We start from the raw sequence: 20,888 nt of genomic DNA on the forward strand, positions 1-20,888 counted from the left end.
GAGGATATTGGATTCTCAGAGAGAAAATATATGATTTAATAAAATGATAGGTATAGGCTATAATACAATTGATTAATGTCATAATTGACCGTCGCCAATATCCAGCCACAGTTACCAAAGTGCACTCAATCAAGAAAGTAACTGTTGTCTTATTTTTTATTTTTTTTATACAAATGTTTTGGAATATTGCAAAGCGCCAGCGGGGGGCGCATGTAGGGACGCAGTGTCGATTGACGTTGTGTCCTGTGTGCGTCCTTTGCTGGTGCTTTGCTGTAAATGTCTTATCCTCACATAGGTCTTTATAATATTTTTTCTTGTATATATTTGTTTTCCCCTTTATGTTGTTTTTGTTAATTTTCTTGATATATGTGTCATGGTTGGTGCCCCAATCACAAGTTTGTTTTCAAACTTCTTCAGGGGCTCCTAACCTCATGTTTTTCTATTTTCGTGAACTATTATTGTATATGTATTTTTTTATGGTTGAATAAATAAATTGAAATTGAAATTTGTCTTAGAGATTTTGTTTATCTCAGTTGAGCTTCATAATTATGCAAGCCAGACTATTACTTCTTGTCCTTTCATAGCACTCTCACAAATTCTTAGCGTTCTCATATAATAAGATAATTGATGACTCGTAAGTTACTGACACACTACTGATGACAGAATTGCCACTTTCGAAAAATGATACTTGAAATTGTAAGAGTTCAAATTAGACTCGTTCCCTACTTTTTGTCACAATTACTATTTGTTTCTATAGTCTCTTCTCCATTTAGAGCTCTGTTGGCAGGATAAGTTAGAGACTTAGGAGAGAGGATGTATGAGTTTGGCAGTGGTTTGCATGATTGGTGTTTAATTCAGTGATTGATTGGCAAGAGATTATTTTATTAGTTTACAATATTTTAATTTTGTTGTATGAAATAAGAGGTAGGAATCAAATTGGTGATTGTCGAACATATTTTTTTGTGTAATTTTGTTTAACAATATGTATTCTTTGTTTGTTCTATTCTTTTTGGCACATGCAGTCTTATCATTCCATATGATGTCATCACGGAAGACAATGAAGGCAATGAAAGAATTGTCGTAGTGGAGGCCACATCGGTAAAATCAGTCAACTTGGATAATTTCCCGTGCCCAGTCAAGCTGGCGATTAAAACAGAAGGCCTAAAAGCAGTAGTTGTAAACATGCAGGCTGCAGATCCTACAGCAGATCTGAGCGATGTGGAATAAATCCAGATTCTGTGCAAAAGCTATTTATATCATATACACTGTCGCTCATATAGTTGGAATATTTTGGTTTTACCCCAATGTATGAAATAAGAGGTAGGAATCAAATTGGTGATTGTTGAACATGTTTTTTTGTGTAATTTAAGAAAAAAAAATGTATTCTGTTTGTTCTCTTCTTCTTTTGCACATACAGTCTAATCATTACATATGATGTTATTACGGAGGACTCTGAGAACGGAAATGAATGAATTTTGGTGGTGAGAGTGGATGATTAATCTTTTATATATTGCAATCTTCCTAATTCCCAACTGCAGTCATCGGCCTCTGAGTTAGACTATGGTCAAAACTTAGACCAAGTAAGTATTATTTTAGTTGTAGTACCTGTGGTAGTATAAGTAGTAGTGCACTAGTTGCATGTATGTATCATTTTATGTATGCATTGTATTCCTTTGCATAATTAATCTTTTAATATTGCAATCTTCCTAATTCCCTACTGCAGTCATCAGCCTCTGAGTTACACTATGGTCAAAACTTAGACCAAGTAAGTATTATTTTAGTCGTAGTACCTGTGGTAGTATAAGTAGTAGTACACTAGTTGCATGTATGTATCATTTTATGTATGCATTGTATTCCTTTGCATAATTACTACGATCAAGTATGAGACCAAGCCCAGGGACAACAGCTTCGAGGAGGTTGAAGCATCTCTGTCAATATCAGAGAAGCTGGCAGTGAAACGACTGAAGATAGTAATAGGGAAGTGTAGCTGCGGAGGACCAATTCTCCTCAATGACTGCGTGACAGCGAACATGAACCTACTCGGAGACTTTTACCCCTTTTTTGCAAGTAGCATTCATTCTCCTTGGAACTCTCTATAAAATTAAGGGTTTTGAGCCCAGAAATGGCAGACCTGAGAAATGTCCCGACACTTCCACGAGTACATCTTGCAGAAACGCACTATTGAGATGATACTCGCTTCTAGGCAGCTAAAATGGCAGAGGAAAAAATTGTGATTGAACTACTTAACGATCACTTTTATGTTAGTGCTGATGAAATGGAGGAATTTCTTCTGTTTCTTGAAAACCATTGTAATTTTGTAAGAGAAAACAGAGTAAATGTATTCTATGTTGATATTGTTTTAATATTGGCTTGTGATAACGGGGAAGTTGCATGTACTGCAAGTAGCATTCATTGTTTCTACTTTGAACACTATTGTTTTTACAGATGCAGTTAGGGCCAACTTTAAGAATTCCACCTTTAAGGAGGTAGAAGATGCCATGAAGAACTACCTTAAGTATACCTACCAGCGGGTGCGGGAGGCTCCAAGGCTTGCACCAAGGACTCAGGAGACCGCACTGCTGGTGGAGGAAGAAGAAATAATGTATGCTTTAATAAGGTACGGAGAAGATAGTGTACAAGAGGTGGTTCCTATGTCCAGGACCAGAACCGTCACTCCTTAATTTGTAACTACCGGTTCGTATCTCACCTGATATCAACTATCAGCGAATTCCTATTGAATCAATGGAAGGAAGTGAGAACAACTACAAGCTCCAAAAAGGACCGTCACTCCTTAATTTGTAACTATTGGTTCCTATCTCACCTGATATCAACTATCGGCGAGTTCCTATTAAATCAATGGAAGGAATTGAGAACAACCATTCGCTCCAAAAAGGACCGTCACTCATAAAAGTTGTAACTACCGGTTTGTATCTCACCTGATATCACCCGTTATCGGCGAGTTCCTATTGAATCCATGGAAGGAATTTAAAAGGGAGAACAACCATTAGCTCCAAAAAGGGTCATAGACTAGCAAATATAGTAGATGGCAAAGAGAGGTTGATGAAAATCAACAAGAAATCAACCGCCCCAAAGAAGAAGACCGCAACGCCCCTATCCACCGCAACTACAGCTACAAATGAAAGGGACCGACAAATGCCTTCAAATAACGGAAGACCTAGAGGTACGAGTATGAATACTGCTCGTTTTTGCGTGAGCTGGCAATGGAGATGAGTTTGTGCCGAATAACTCTTGAGCAGATGGGACACACTGCAAACAGAATATACTTCCTGTGCAGCTACAGGCTAGATGAGCAGATCGTGAGCATTACGGTAGAAGTCACCTGAGCCATCGAGGGGAGGCTAAATACCTCAATTTCAAGCTGGCCTCTCAACGTTATCTTGAGAAGAAGAAAGACGACGATGTCCGGAGTAAGTACAGAGTACACACATGCTTGGCAAGCCAGCCTAAAAAGAATTGGATTTTAGTAAATAGCTTCATAGAAGCATGGAAACGCAGGACTATCAAGGGACAACGTGGGGTTTCGCTTAAGCCTTTCAATGTCAGGTTCCTTGAAACGCTTCCAACTGAACAGGTTGAGGAGACGCTGCGAAAGCTCATCAATGCAGAGATGTCCTATATAGACACCAAGAAAGGCAGAGAGATGTTACGAAGGAAAGGCAGAGAAATGTTTCGCAGGAAAGGAAAGCAAAGGAGGACCTGTCGAGGCACTGTGAAGCCGATTACACGCCTCGGTGGAGTATGCTACGTCATAAAGAGGCGGAAGAATCGTCATCATCATCCGATTCTGAGTCTGACGTCGTCATGGAATCTGTCTTCTCAGATCCCAGAAAGATAAAGGTGGGAAAGGAAATCCCTGCCCTCAACATTTTGACTGGCAGATTTCGTCTTCCAGCAGCTCGCCCGAGACGACATCGCTGTCTTCGATACTTTGATATCAGCGCTGGAACATCGTTTGGCTGCAAGGAAGATGCCTGCTACGTTTGTGTGGCATTTAGAAATACACCGTCTTGGTATCCGTGTCTACCTTACCTTTTGACACCGTTTCTAAGCCCCAACGGAGGGCCACAGGTGTGCTTCAACACAGCCCACATAAGAGGACATTATGTTATTGAGCGCACCTTCGGCCAATGGAAGAGGCCAAAAGAGAATGTTGTATTATTGAGCGTACCTTCGGCCAATGGAAGAGGTGTTTCCCCTGCCTCAATGATCTGAGGGTGTGCTTCAACAAAGCCCACAAAGAGGACGTATTATTGAGCGCACCTTCGGCCAATGGAAGAGGCCAAAAGAGAATGTTGTATTATTGACCGCACCTTCGGCCAATGGAAGAGGCATTTCCCCTGCCTCAATGATCTGAGGACGAGGTTAGACACTGCTGAAATCGTCATTGTCGCCTGCTCGGTCCTGTGGAATATCAATTCCTGACCACGCAGCAGATATTCGCCGCCTTACGTTTGGCTACCTGACAGCGGACGCTGCGACGAGGGAAATGATTGGGACCCGCCATTTTCTTTGAGGGGTTGGCGAAAGTTCTATGGCTATGGCTATAGGGATGCGAGAGCCAGCCTCTCTCCAAGAAGCTTGGGAGATTGCAGAGCGATTTCACCATCTCCATGAGGAATCCAACAGAGTATATTATGAAAGAGATTTTAGATATATGCTTTATGTGAGTGTGTTCAGGTATCGATCAAGAGAATGATGAATGTTGTGTATGTAAGAATACCATTGAAGATAATGAAAACAAAGCTACTTGTGAGAGCTGCAATGAGCATTATCATGTGACATGTATGGTTTGTTGTGTGAAGATCTATTGAATGAGGTGAGATTAATCTAGATTTGTTCATCTTGTGGTGATAACAACATTGCGCATCGGCTGTTTGATAAAGTATGTATCCTCTCTCATATCAATAGATACCAGCCTCTCGAGACAGTGGATGAAGTATTCAATGATTATGTGCTCCTCTTACCCAAGCGAAATGACACACAAAAGAAATCCAGATCAAAGAAAAGGTATTTTAAGAAATGCAAGAAAATCATTATAGAGCCAGGAAACCAAAGTGTGAAAGATATGAAATCAAGTGAGTTTGACACACTTGAACATGATCCTGTAGTCACTGGAAGAGATTCCCCAAACAACGTGATCAAGTGCAGAGTGAAGAAGTAGGTAGTAATGAATGGATGAAGTTAAAAACAAGACAAGGATGTTGGGAAAGATGCAAGAAAGAATATCGCATTCAACAGCAAAAAGTGACAGTGGAACAGGTCCAACGACCTCGATGCACATATGGCTCTCACGCACATGACCGAGTTGACTTTAAGCTGAACCCACTGCAATTTTGAGACATTGGGGCAGCTGGAGGTGGCACGGCATTACGGGAGAAGTCACCCGAGTCACAGAGGGGAGGCTAAACACCTGAATTTCAAGCTGGCCTCTCGACGTTATCTTGAGAAGAGGAAAGACGACGACAACGATGTCCGGAGTAGAAGTTGCAGAACAGGTCAGGAAAAGAGAACCATAATTGGTGTTGTTCTAGAACCTGGTGTAACATACATTGGCAAAGCAGTGAAATCTTTCTACGAAAGACGGATGAGTTCAAAATCAAAACGCAAAGTAGACATCAAACTAAACAGAGATGTAGAATGTTAGAAAGTACAGGATAATAGTGTTCAAATGTTCACAGAAACATTGCTAGATGAATATGCAAAGTGTGTGCAATCACCACAGTCTATGATGTACCATGAAACACAATCTGTCGATTCTTGATAAACGACAAGGAGAATTATTTGTTCTCAGGAGCTCGAGAGAAGTGGAGGATTTTCTTCCCTGCATCCACTGCCTTGGCTTTATCAGCCTAGGAGAAATGTGGAGGCACGTCAGGAATGGCCATCACGCCACGTTGACAAATACCACCGAGTCAGAGAATAACTGTACATCTACAATTGCACAAGCAAGAATGCTGCTTGATGGAGCCTCGTTGAACACAACCAAAAAGGTAAGGCGCGTAATAGTAAACAACATGAGGGAGAGAGGAGATGAGCGCATTGTTGACGCAGTCAGAAGCTTCATCCAGTCCATTGGAACTCCCAGCTCCATCCAGTTCCTTGGAACTCCCAGCTCCATCCAGTTCCTTGGAACTCCCAGCTCCATCCAGTATATCCCTTGGACATCCCTGCCCCATCCAGTCCATTGGACATCCCTGCTCCATCCAGTGCCTTGGACATCCCTGCTCCATCCAGTCCCTTGGCATAATGACGCTAGTGCCTAGGGACCTAAAGACTTAAAAGAACCTGAACAAGCAATTGATGCAATGTTTTTTTGTTTTGTGTTTACTCTGTTAAACAATGTTAATGTTGTACATTGTTTCTGTATTTACCTGCTTTTATTGTTGCAGAATTTTTTATTTTTTTGTAAGCATGTATTCATTATTGTACGATTATTGTATGATTATCTCAGGCCCATTTTTTGTTTTTGTAAAGCAAGTTATGAAGAGAGGGGAAGATGCAGGGGGTTTGAACTGTAAGGTAACAAGGGGGGGGGGGGGGGGGAGGAACAGCAACACCGAGTTTGATCACCTGGTAGCCGTCACAGTTCAGGTTTGCATGTGGGTTTTCGACTGTGGCCAAGATGAAGCAAATGGATGCTGAACTATCTTGCCAAGCTCTGTTATGCAGAAAAGATAAGCTGCTGACTTCAGCATCTTTAATTGATGCTGTGGACATGCTGCTTGCACGCCCTTGTGCAAGCAGCATTGAGTCAATAGTTACGAGTAAATAATAACAATAATCTATAATAGTAATACGCTAAGGCTCCGCGGGGGGCGCGACGTCTCCGCCAGCCTTTGTATTCTATTGTTTTTTAATGAGATCGCCGACCCAAGTTGGTGCAGCTATCTCCTCCTGAACCCTCCCCTCGGGGTACCGGTGACCGGTGCCGTCGTCCGCGGGAGAGTCTACTCTAGCGAATTGGCTATACTCCGCCCGAGGTCCTCCTCCGTGTCGACGTCCAGGGCGAAAACAGACGCGACATGCATAATGCAGGATATGCGTGACGACAGAGATACCTCATGGATATTCAACATTGCATCCGTAGACACACGACCGATGACCATCCACTCACATTAAGTTGCGTATTAAATGCACTATGCACAGGATCGGGCACAAGCCACAGAGATACACACGAAGCTTCCCGTCCACGTCCAAACTTAGAGACCCATTTCCGTCATGAATGCCGCGATTTGTATATAGTTTTCGTGAATGGAGGTATGAAATAAAAGCTTATTTTGTGATTATTACGGCCATGCTAACTACATTTTGATTATCATTTTCTAAAGGAAAGTTTTCACAAGAAAACCATTGGACTGACAATTCAATCGCAAGCTGCCTTCAGTCAACACACAGTGCAATGCTGCTGTGTGCGGTGTGTGAGTTGAAATGAGCTTGCAGGAACCGGCACCGCGCACCGTAGGCGTCCGACGCCTGCGGCGCCGGTGTTCGAGCTCTGGAGTTACGCTGTAGTGTGTGTGAGTTCACCTGAGCTGAGTCGAAGAGATTTGACACTTTGAAATTGTTGGTTTGCATCATTATTGCCGCGATTTCAATATAGTTTCGTGAATAGATTTACGAAACCTGAGCTTAGAATTAGTAAAAGTATTACTAATGTCTACGTTTTTAAACGACTGTCTGATTTTCTTGTGAAAATTTTACTTTGAAAAATGATTATCGAAATTCATGGTCAGAAATAATCACAATCTAGGGTCTATTATGTTACAGTTCTTGCATCAAATCAATGCATGAAAACTTAGTTATTGAACTAGAAAAATGTTGGTTTGCATCATTATTGCCGCGATTTCAATATAGTTTCGTGAATAGATTTACGAAACCTGAGCTTAGAATTAGTAAAAGTATTACCAACTATTTTAATGTCTACGTTTTTAAACGACTGTCTGATTTTCTTGTGAAAATTTTACTTTGAAAAATGATTATCGAAATTCATGGTCAGAAATAATCACAATCTAGGGTCTATTATGTTACAGTTCTTGCATCAAATCAATCTTAGTTATTGAACTAGAAAAATGTTGTTTTTTTTAAATAGGCAATTATGAAGTAGGAAGCCTGAAACCTTGGCCTACTAAACAAATCTCAACAAAGTGTAGGCCCATCTTTTTATGAATTAATGAAAAAGTAGCCCCAGAAAAAAGAGCCCCCGAAAGTTGAAAAAGTAGCCCCCGAAAAATTTCCCTAAAATTTGAAATGGAGCCCCCGACATGAAAAACTTAATTTTTTGCCTGCGCCCCCCTCTAGAATCCCGCGGGTACTGAGTTGAGTGTATATATAATATAGGCGTGGGGTCCACGGGTTTAAAGGGCCATAAACCCCCAAAAGCTCGGGGGTTACGTTCTTCAAAGTTGGGGGGGGGGGGGAGAGATCAGATCGCAGCGAGATGAGTGTATATATAATATAGGCGTGGGGTCCATGGGTTTAAAGGGGCCATAAACCCCCGAAAGCTCGGGGGTTTTAGGCGTTTAATTAAGGTCAGATGAGCATATTTTTAATACTTTGTGACACTCGGGGTCACTAATTGGCGTGGGGTCAATACGTAGTGTTGCGTACCAACTACAATGGCCTACGTTACTATATGCTGAGGGATGGAAAGGGGTACGCAAGGTGAACAAAAACAATTCAACATGTTTAATTTTTTTCGCGTACTTTCGGCGTAGAAACTTGACGCAGAAAGTACGCCTTTTTATGCAACAGTACGCTACCCTACGCCAGATCGACTAAGCAGTAAAAGCTTTCCACACAGTAAGCAACCCTAAGCAAACCTGTACGCCAGCCTACGCATAACCTACGCAGGGACTATTTTCTCATTAATACGTAGCCTAATTTCTGCGTAGTCGGTACGCCACACTACGGAACTCTACGCAGTTCCAGTGGCTTGAAGAATAACTACCGGTACAGTTGGATCGTTTTTTAAATTTTTATATAAGGCCAAATTTAAAAAAAAACATGTTTAGCGTCCTGTTTTTTTCGAAAAATGGGAATGAGGAGGCCCTTTTTTTTTTTCTTCTTTCAAAATGGCCGCTCCATACATTTTCCCTGACATTCGGGCTTTTTTTCAAGATGGCGGCCGACAATTGTTTTTTTTTCTTTTTAATATCAGAAATAATTTTAGCAGTGCTTTTCATGTTTTTTTTCTTTCAAAAACTAAAAAAAAAAAAAAAAATTAAAAAAAAAAAAAAAAAAAAAAAAAATAGGAGGCGGCCCCCAAAAAGGAAACGGACAGGACACTGTTTTATTTTCTTTAAAAAAAACAACAAAAAAACAACAAAAAATCAAAAAAATTTCAAAAAATAAATAAATAGGAGGCGGCCCCCAAAAAGGAAGCGGGCGGGGACGCTAAACATGTATATTTTATTTAATGGCCTGAATGGCAAATAAAGTTCTTGGTGGTTTTAATTTAAACACTCTCTATATATCTATTTACACCCCCCGCCCCCCTCTAGAATCCCGCGGATTTCCGCGGGTCCTGCTAGTAATAACAATATTTATAAAGCACAATATATCCATCTCTAGAGTAGCCCGGACAGTGAGCCACCCGTAAAGAGAATTACATGTGGGCAGACGACACAGAGAACAAGCCAAGCGCTGTGAGGGCCTTATTCTTTGTAGTCCACTTAAAATAGGGAGATGGTCAAGATGGTCAAGATGAAATGGGATGAAATGGGGGAGAAAGTGGTGGAAAGAGAGGATCCTTAAATTAATGGATGACCTCAAACAATCAGAAGGGAGAAATAAAAAAAACTTTTGCAGGGGGTTACTGCACGCATAATTTTATATGATATTCAGAATTCACTTTCTGATAGTTTAGAAAGACACCATCTAGTAACAAAACAGGACTAATTAAATTTGATTTTAATAAGTTTTACTTTTTTCCCATTTAGGTTTTTTACAGTGGAAGCGACAGTATGAAAAAGAACAAATGTTATTTCGTTGTCGCCAAGGGAGCTACAGCCATCGAGCAGGTAAGAATGCAAACTTATTACTGTAATCCTTGTGGTTTTTTGCTTCTAAGGGGTCTGGAAAACGTGCACAAAAAGATCAAGGCTCCTGCAAAATTGATGGACACTGTACTGCTGGAATCTGCGAGAAAACATGCATATTGACTGGTACTATTCAATAGCATAGTTGTAAATCCGCATTATGGTCATGAGATGAATTTGGCTCATCTCAAGTTTCAAGTTGAGTCAGGATGAGCGCGTTGCTATTGGTCAAAAAACTTTTCGCAATGGATTACTGCAGACAGAATCTTAGATGACATTCGAAATTCACTTTCTGATAGTTTAGAAAGCCACCATCTAGTAACAAAACAGGATATCAAGAACATTGAGCATTCGCTAGGCCTGCATGGGATAAATAGGCATGCAAATGATGCGACTAGTGGGCATGTGGGTGCAAGAGGTAGGGGAAGATAACGACAGCAATCCTGTCCTCCTTTACAAGGTACAGGGGGCGCCTTGTCCAGATGATTTCGATACGTTTTGCAAGGGATGCTTTTGCGTTAGGCATAATGACGCTTGTACCGAGGGACATGCTGTGAGCGTTTGGAAATAATGTAGTTTGCTTGGATGCTACTCATGGCAAAAAATGAATACAATTGGAGTTCCAAGTCTTTGTAATGAAATTCACATAATATTGCTGTTTACAAACTTGTTAATGATGTAATAAAGGAAGAAAACGTCTAGGCAACATAATAAAATATATCATATTGATATTTACTTATACTTTTTCTTAAACGTTAAGTGTAATTGTAATAAAGATCCCGAGAGATGCAGCATGTACAATGGCTTTTGGATTATTTATTCATTATAATATTTCTGACCATTATGTATACAGGGCACACTGCAGAACACGTGTGACTATCGAACAACTGAATGGGCAACTGAAGAACAAATTCATATGCCTGATGGGACAAAGGATCCAGATGTCTGCACCAAGAGCATGCGACATCACAACTGCCTGTGCCGTGCTCTTCAACATCGCTCAAAATTTAAAAGAACCAGAACAAGTAATCGAAGTGCCACAACAACCTGCAGACCAGAACCAGCTGACCGGCATCACTCTTTGAGCAAAACTGAACTAACTATTTTTCATAAAATTTCAAAACTTGTTTTAGTCACGGTTCTAGTAGTTGATGAGTTTGGAGAGAGCTTTCCTGTTGCATGGCTCATATCAATTTCAACCAAAGTTGACACAAGGGGGATCTACAATTATAGATATGGGGTGTACACTTGGAAGGGGTGCAAGGGGCAGCTCCCTCCCAACGTGCAAATTTATTTAAAACATGACACAAAGAGATACTATTAATAAACTTTAGTAGCTACATGTATGCTGTAAACTCATTTTTTTTGTACATGGGCGGGTTTGAATCCCGTGAAGCTGTTTAAACCACAAGTGCTTTCATGGTGCCAGTGCAATTCATTTGGTTTGAAAGCAAACAGATGTTCAGTAAATCAGGAGGAACTGGCAGTTGAAACTGCCTTTTTGGAGACGGTATGGGATGTGGTAGGACCACTGCAACCAAAGAGAGTTATGATTCGACGATAAGGAGTATAACAATTAGATGACCTTGCCAACGTGCATGGAAAGACCAAGAAAGGCTTGTGAATCGTTTGGCACATGTTAAATCGCCGTTCCTTTAATCTCTGTTCTTTCATTAATTATATCAAACAATCAAAATAATGGAGGGGGGCACTTCGTACTTGTATTACTATTTATTACTGGGAACGTAGAGCTACAGTCTTCTGTGTATAAGACATTGCGATGCTGCTAGATGAAACAGATGTGAGGGCGGCACTTCGTACTCATATTACTGGGAACGTAGAGCTACAAACTTCTGTGTATAAGACATTGCGATGCTGCTAGATGAAACAGATGTGAGGGGGGCACTTCGTACTCATATTACTGGGAACGTAGAGCTACAATCTTCTGTGTATAAGACATTGCGATGCTGCTAGATGAAACAGATGTGAGGGGGGCACTTCGTACTCATATTACTGGGAACGTAGAGCTACATACAGTCTTCTGTGTATAAGACTTTGCGATGCCTGCTACATGAAACAGATGTGACCAAATTTGAAACCATGTTAGAGCAGGTAACAAATGACCTGAATGTGGATGATGCTACTAGTCTGTTTGGGGTGCATTCCAGAAGTTATGCAGAGAGAAAGGAACAATGGTCGGCGTGCTTTACGAAAGGGGTCTCGGATTAACACAAACATGTATGTAGAGGCATTTCACAAAGTAGTTTCTCCTAATGTTGGAGATGATCTCATTGACCATCCATCAAGGTATTCAGTCTACATGGTCTTAAAGTACATCTACATCAAAGGCTTTGCTAATCGTAGGGTGGACAAATGCTTAACTCTTCTCATGCAATATGAGAAAAACAAGACTTTTGATAGACTTGTGAAACTGCAAAAAGGTAAATCTGCCATTCTCTGCTAGATTCTGTCCTAGACTAGTCGTTTTGAGATTTTTACCTAGCTTTTGCTTCGTTCGTGAGTTCGTCGTTGTCGTCTTGCTTAGAGTTATTTCACTTGTGTCATAATGCCTAAGCAGCCTAACCAGTGGAGTTTACCCAGGAGGGTAAGCGTTGTGGAAGGAAGGTACCCCTGGCAGTACAGCACAGGAAGGAGCGATACTTTCCCTTCATGAAATGTTTGAAGAGGAGGACCGTCTAGACACAGATGTCGGTATGCAGGAGGTGGATATGGTGACGATCGAGGCGAAAGACGACATACATCTTCCTGTAGCACCCGACCTCATGACCATCAAGGCACTTTCGGGTCTTATAAACGAGTCGGTGCATCAGTCGTGCACAGGATGCAGACTCAACTATCCCATTCAAAAAGACCATGAAAAGGCAGGGTGCCATTTTAGTCAGGAGACAAACATGGATAAAAGTGAATTTGAAGCAGGTTCGAAACCATTTCAATTGGGTGGGAAGCGCTTTGCTGTAGTCAAGAAATTCAGAGGAGTCCACACGTGAACATTCAAGAATACTACAACATGAAGAGTACTAACAGGATGCTCCCTGGGCAGAAGGGTATCAATTTAACAGGAGAAAATTGATGAAAATTGGTCAAGGCCAAATTTGAAATCAGCAATCAGTAATGTGATAGAAAAAGTGATGTGTAACAGCTCTCTTGCACTCTTTATGACTTTTAAACTAGTGGGTACAATTTGATGCGATGCATCCCGCTCGCGGCTGTACGCGTGAAGCACAAAGTCATGATGTCTTCAAGCTATTCTGCCCTAATACGTGTGCATCATCTACATCTCAGCTGACCATATTTGTGCTTCAAACTACAAGCTTGCGGCACCAGAACATACAAAGAATATGAAGAAACAAACTAAGCAAATGAATGAATAAGGATGATGATTTCAAGCACAACAATACTAGTTTCATTAACAGATTCCAATCCAGTCGAGATCGAGTACTCGTCATCAGCCAGAGCAAAATGGTAAGTTGATTGCATAGACTCTCAATCTTTCATTTCAATTTCTAAATAGAAATCTTTGTGAAACACCCCCCCTGAAGTCATGATCATCGGATATTCTCTTCTGAGAGCCCCGGTTGTCCATCGACCGCGGAGGCAGAATGCAATCCTAGACCCAGGATTGACTACTCCAAGGGGAACAAGCAGATCTCCATCTCCAGCGACCTCCTCGATTGATGGAGGTAAACTTTCCTAAAAACTAGGTGAACACATCCTAACAAGCCCAAAACCTGGCTTTTATTGTGTTCACCATTTTCCAATTATCCACTTATGTTTTTAATGTAGCCTGTACCTTGTTTCTCTTTGATTGCTATACTTGTTTTGTTTTCTTCTTTAATAGTTTGATTGAAATGTTATAGTTTTATGTTTTTATTGCCTATTGCATGTTTTTAATTGATGTTGGAATTTGGAAATAAATGATTTGATTTGATTTACAAAGGATCCTACAAAGTCTCCAGGAACTTCGCAGAAAGCTTAACTACGAGAAGGAAATGGAGGCAGAGGAGGAGGATCAACGAACGACAAAGTAAAGGAAGACCAGTATCTTCCTGTAGCCCCTGTCCTCATGAGGTCAAGGCACTTTCGGGTCTTATAAACGAGTCGGTGCATCAGTCGTGCACAGGATGCAGACTCAACTATCCCACTCAGAAAGACCATGAGGACTGTATGTGGCCGGAGTGCCCAGACAGAGTAGACAAGTATATCGATGAGGCCATCATCAAGCTCACCGAGGAGCGATACTTTCGCTTCATTAACATGGTTTACCTCATCAATGAAATGTTTGAAGAGGAGCAATACTTTCGCTTCATTAACATGGTTTACCTCATGGATGAAATGTTTGAAGAGGAGCGATACTTTCGCTTCATTAACATGGTTTACCTCATCAATGAAATGTTTGAAGAGGAGCGATACTTTCGCTTCATTAACATGGTTTACCTCATGGATGAAATGTTCAAAGAGGAGCGATACTTTCGCTTCATTAACATGGTTTACCTCATGGATGAAATGTTTGAAGAGGAGCGATACTTTTGCTTCATTAACATGGTTTACCTCATGAATGAAATGTTTGAAGAGGAGCGATACTTTCGCTTCATTTACATGGTTTACCTCGTGAATGAAATGTTTGAAGAGGAGCTGGACTGTTGCATGTATGAAACCACAATTCTTTTTCATTATGAACTATCATTTATCAAGAGTAAACTAAAAGCCTATAACAGCCTAAAAACTTTAACCAGAAACTATAAAAAAAAAATTGTATTATGTATTGTTATATGTAAGTTGTTATTTCATTATTTTTTTAACTCTTTAACCATGTAAATGTTGAATCTCCATTTCTGTAGTAACCTGCTTTTGATGTTGCAGAAATTATTGTTTTCTGTCTTTGACTGCTTTTGATGTTTTTCTAATCATGTATTCGTTATTGTACGATTATCTGAGGCCTGTATTATTGTTGTTTTTGTAAAGCATGTTATGAAGCGATGGGCAGATGCGCAGGGTTTGAGCTGTAAGGTAACTGCAAAAAGCGTTAACACCTTTGAGCTACAAAGTACGAATACATCATACTTAGTTAAAATAGATGCGGGAAATGGATGTCCCGATTGCACCTGGCAAGACTGGTCAAATACATATTGGCCGGGCAAGCACATCCTTATCATAATAAGATCACAAGATGCTCTCTGATTATCTGTTTCAGAGTGTGTCATGCGCTGTTTCAGAACTCCAGGGGGCCAGAGTTGCTTCAGCGCCCAAGAGTTTAATAAGAAGATAAATCAGAAATGTGCAACTGTGCACACTTCTGTAGACCTATAGATCTAGTCTATTCTGGACTTGTCTTGGATACTTCTTTTTTTTTTTTTTCATCTTTGCAGATGGGATGGTAATGGCAAAAATGGAAACAACTGATAAGGTAGCTCGACAATACTGAACACTTTGTTTTTCATTTTTCCTCATCGACTGACTAAGTGTAATAATATTTCTGGTTTGATAAGTGCTACTGTATTAGTTGTCTTAAATTGTTGATTTCATTGTGTCTTTTTTTTCTGAAGAGGTCAATCGATTTTCAAAATGTGACATTCGCACAACTCTCAAACCAAACATCAAGAAGACAACCGGCAAGGTGGCTCGGCAGACTTTTTACATTAATGCAGGCCAAAGAGATAGCAGTGGAAACTAGCTCTAGAGAGGGAGGTGAATGAGGAACGAAGGAAAAGGGAGAAAGGTGGACAGAAAACTGTAGTGAGTCACAAGAAGGAGTCGGGGGCCAGGAGGAGCTGCTATAGCAGGCGGGCACGGACATTATTGAAAAACGTGAGTACAGTATAGTAACTATATCCCTGACAAAGAATATATTGTGAATGAGGCCATCCATGTTTAGATGAATGAATGACCATCCATCTATTTGACCATTCCTAAAGTAGTGCACTTAGATAGGTTAAAGGCTTATGAGGGTCTGGCTATGAAGGATTGGACTCAACAACCCATATCTAGGAGAAATCCCGAGAGAGTCAAACACATTCCCAAACGTTATACTGAAGAATAAAATAAACCCTCATCTTTAAATGTCTTTCAATATTTTTATATTTTCAAACAGATGCCCCGCTGCAGAAAATGCACACTCGAGTATGAAACTTACCCCGAGCTAAAGAGACATCTTCAGGAAAGCCATGACTCGGACCTGACCTACCAGTGCCGACGATGTGATTATGAATCAGAGTCGGAAGAGCATCTGGTGCGTCATTTAAAAAGGCAGCACCACTTGAAGGGGGCAGAAACCAAGCATAACCGGTATGATGTGGCCTCAATCAGATTCCTAAGAAGAAGAGATGCAAGTGAGAGGAAGGTGAAGAGAGTCAGACAAGAGGAAGAGAAGGCAAGCGAGGTGAAGAGAGTCAGACAAGAGGAGGAGAAGGCCAGAGAAGAGAAGGAGGAGGGAGATGGCCAGACGGGTAGCCAGGGAAATTGAAGAGGGGAAGAAAGCCAAGGAGGCCGAACTAAGCGTAGAAGCCAGCGAGTCAGAGGAGGAGATGGAATCTGTGACCGCAACAGATCTGAGCGCAAGTGAGAGTGAGGAGGAACAGGTGGTGACCCCCTTAAGAATGGCGATAGTAAAAGAGAGCAAGAACAATGATTTTGAAGTTACTTGCCACGTGAAATCCCCAACACTAGGTATTACCCAGCTTAAGTGCGTCTCCGTAACAACCGAAACCTTCGTGAATGTGGGAGGAAAAAACATTCTACAAGAAAAGAAGACATCCCATTTCTACCCCCACATCGAGCTTTTGGAATAATTTGTGGTGTAATTAAACTTGTTTAAATATAGTATTTGGCATTTCTTATCGATGTATTTAATTAATTATTGTATATACCAATTACCTCATAAATGTACATTTTAGAATAAAATAATTTTGTTTATTCGCTGAGGACAGCGAAGTTTAAAAGGCGGGGGGTAGTGTGGCGTTTTTGGACCCCACCCCTCTATTTTTTTCTTTTAATTAAACATTTGGTGGGTAAATAAAATATACATGTTTATCTTTCATATGGACTTGGATAGATAAATAAACTTTCGATAAATCTTTTTTTTTACCACACCAAATACAATGTGTGGGACTGGAATTCCTCTCTTAAAGTGAGACACCTTATGTCACCTTTTTAAACTTTAATGCTCAAGAATTACACATACATATATAATGTTATGGAAGCAGGTACTCACCTTTGGTATTTCTCGTAGTATTAGATTTCCTTGGTAACTATTTTGTATTATTCCTGTGAGATAATGTACACATGTATGCGCGTTCAGGAATTTACCTTTTAAACTTCCCGCGAGAGATTTTGAGTTGCATTGAATGTGACGTAGAGGGTGCTATTTTATTCAGAGATTTGGTTATCTGGCCGGTCGGCCTGGTTAAAAGTGGCGCGTAAATATGTGTGAACTTTTGACCAATCACGTTGCCGGATTGGAGGGGTATAAATACGGGGCGGGAGACACAAATTTGGCACAAGTTCTCAGATCGCCATTTTGGAAGACCATTCGGACGTTCTCAATTCATTCTTATTCTCTTCTCAGCTTTCACCCAAAGAAGCATTGTAAGTACCAATTTTATTCAAATTAAATAGGAATAATTAAAGGGAAGATGGAAAATTAATATGGAATGCAGTTCTTACTGATTTAATGAATTTATTATCTAAATGTGGGATTTTAGGAGGAAATTGAATTCGATTTACAAATTCAGATTTTAGATTTGGATCGTTGGTAATATAATTCCCGATATAGTTCTTCAGTACTTTCACATCTAATGGAGATAATAATATTGATGTATGAAGTGTATGATGTGATATTTTCAGACTGAATTCTGGAATTAATTGTGTGCTTATTGAAATATGTTGAAATGTCCAAATTATTCTAAGTGTCGACCTTTTGGTATCTAGAGTCTACTTACACTTCTGAAATATTCTAAGTGTCACTGTTTTGGCTCTGATAGGACTTACACAGAAAAGACAACTCATTCATTGCATCCTTGTATATAATTATTTATTATAGAACTGAACAACATGTGTGGAAGGAACATATGTCCTCGTTCGTACTGCAGGGTCTGGGACCCTGGCATTATTTATTCAGACCTTTACTGGTTGGAAATTGATGGATTTTCAATACTTTAAGACTTTCTAATACTTCAATACTTTAATATGTTAATACTTTGACATCTTAAATCTTAGTCTTCTGACTAAGCTAACTGGAAGAGTTAAGTGTGTCTCAAAAGTGCCTTTATACATAAACTTTTACCTTGTTCAATATGGTTGTAGAATATACATACAAATATTCTAAGTGTAGACCTTTCGGTAACCTGCACTGCTTAATTATTCTAAGTATTTTTGGTAACTGTTAACCTTAGAAAATATTCTAAGTTCAGACCTTTCGGTCACTTGTATTATTAAAATATTCTAAGTATTCTAAGGTAACTGTTTACCTTAGAAAATATTCTAAGTTCAGACCTTTCGGTCACTTGCTCTATTAAAATATTCTAAGTATTTTTGGTAACTGTTACCTTAGGAAATATTCTAAGTTCAGACCTTTCGGTCATAAACTTGTACGGAATTGAAGTACATGTATTCATAAATGCTTACTAGATATCATAATCAATGCATGTTTAGTCTTAGGCGGTGTCACTAGTTCCCCCCCCCCCCCCTCCCCTTTCAGGATATAAGGTCAGATGATTTTTGGCTACAGAACAGAATGCAATTTCTGTTAGATGAACATGTTATCAGACTGCCTTCAGTTTTGATGATCAGTTAGATGATTTTGGCTACAGAACAGAATGCAATTTCTGTTTAGATGAACATTTTATCAGACTGCTTACAGTTTTGATGATCAGTCAGTGAGGTACTAGAACCAAGATCAGAGGACTTGGAAGTTGACCATCTCCCCCCCTCCCTTTTCTTCCTGCTAGTCCACCGCCATGCATTGATTTAATAATTACATTTTATATATTTGTGAATTTAGAGTTAAACTCTGAGAAGTTATGGTTCAGATTAAACAAGAGAGTTGTTCCCTCGTTAAGATATCTTTAGACATAGTTTCTGGGAGATAATATCTCTGAGGCCAGTTTTCATTAAGCGTCGGTTTCTGAAAGTAGCACTGACCAGAAGGTAGTGACTACGTTTTAAGATGGGAAAGTTTGGTTCAGGTATGCCCAGGAGGGGAGAAATGGTGTTGGCAAGTTGAGAAGCGAGGTTTTATGATATACGAAAGGATGTGTTAATATGCGCTGGTCGCATCAACACGGTTTAGGCCAAGGGGATAATGAGTATGAAAAGAAGAGTTAACACTGACTTGGGAACTAGGATCGAATAAAGACAGAAACGTTGGAACGTAATTTAAATAACTTATAAATATTTGTACTCCAAGTGGATTAAAATACCATGTAACCTAGACTAAGTTGTATCTTTACCATCGTTGCGGAATTCATTCCACCAGTTACTGTTTTATACATTATTAAAGTTCAAGTTAAACGTTATTACAAAGTATTCTTGCATTATTCATTGAAGCAATTGCCTGACCAATAATTGTAGACCTGATTGATAAAGAAGATGTTGATGGAGAGGTAACTACAATTGTCAAGTGAGAGCGAGAGAGAAAATGATGAGTTTAGATTGATTTATTTAGCCAACAGTTTGCTTGATGCAAACGGCCCTATTACGCCATTGATTCCAGCTCGGATAAGTTTGAGAGACAGAGAGTAAGGGAAATGCGAGACTATGCAGCGAGAGGCTAAGTGAGTACTCTGTGGTACCTATCCCTGAGTAGTGTGGAGTGAACGTATGCATGTGCGGGAAAATGCCTAAGTTCTGTACGTGGTTATCGTGCAATACTGATACACGTTGCTAATGGTATGTGAATGAGTAGCGACAAGCCTATGATGGAAGAGAGATTATTCAGAATAAACAATTAGACAGAGTATCAGAGTACAGAATATTTACCAGTATTTCTTGACTTGTTCCTTTTTAATCTACAAGAAGCTGAATGCATCATGAGGAACATCTTGGTGAATTCTGTCGGGATTTCTTGAGCACACTAAGACGAATGGCTCCTAATTTGTAACATGGGCGCATGGTGTCTGATTGAATGGCACTTGGCACGCATTACTCTTAGCCAATCAGCGGCAATCCTTTCCCCCCCATTTTCTATGCATAATTAACTCTCTTGCAGTCTTGCATTGTTACGTCACAAGGAAAGACAATTCATATTGTGACGTAGTTTCCATTTAGATTGGGATCAACTGGAGAAACCTCAGTTGATCCAGGGGTCATGTCCCTATATCACCATGTGGTGGCAGCAATTTCTATTGAGACTCATTTGTTGAGAAGGTGTTTTGCGTCCCGCGTCACAATATCTTCAACCTCTGATCTGAATCTGAAAAAGGCAAATAACCTATAGGACCAATGTGAGTGTCATTAAACATATTATTGCATTATATATCTCTATTTTTTATTAACAAGAAAGACATAATACCTGCCCCCCCCCCCCTTCACTGTCGATTCCCTTTTTCTATCTCTCTCTCCCTCTTTTTACATTAATGCAGGCCAAAGAGATAGCAGTGGAAACGAGGTGTTCGGTGAACTTGGCAATTCGACCCACATGGCTTAAAGTTAAAAGCTGGTGCTTTTCTACACCAGATGCTGGTACCCCCAGATCAAGAGATCAAAAAAGAGACTGAGAGGGACATTGCTGCGGCATCTGTAATGGCAACGCCTAGGAAACGTCATGCCACTGTGGACGTTGATTGGACATTGCTGCGGCATCTATAATGACAACGC

The 20,888-nt window shown here is 40.2% G+C and overlaps 1 long non-coding RNA gene across 1 annotated transcript; it reads right to left on the reverse strand.

Moving 5' to 3' along the window:
- Positions 1-14,985: 14,985 nt before the first annotated feature.
- Positions 14,986-20,788, reverse strand: LOC115925561. The gene is made up of 2 exons (XR_004064806.1): positions 20,052-20,788; positions 14,986-16,386 (listed from the first exon to the last, which is right to left on the reverse strand). It is a non-coding gene; the product is annotated as an uncharacterized LOC115925561 (long non-coding RNA).
- Positions 20,789-20,888: the final 100 nt, after the last annotated feature.

Source organism: Strongylocentrotus purpuratus, unplaced genomic scaffold (assembly GCF_000002235.5).
Source record: "Strongylocentrotus purpuratus isolate Spur 01 unplaced genomic scaffold, Spur_5.0 spur5_scaffold_18, whole genome shotgun sequence".
NCBI lineage: Eukaryota > Metazoa > Echinodermata > Echinoidea > Camarodonta > Strongylocentrotidae > Strongylocentrotus > Strongylocentrotus purpuratus.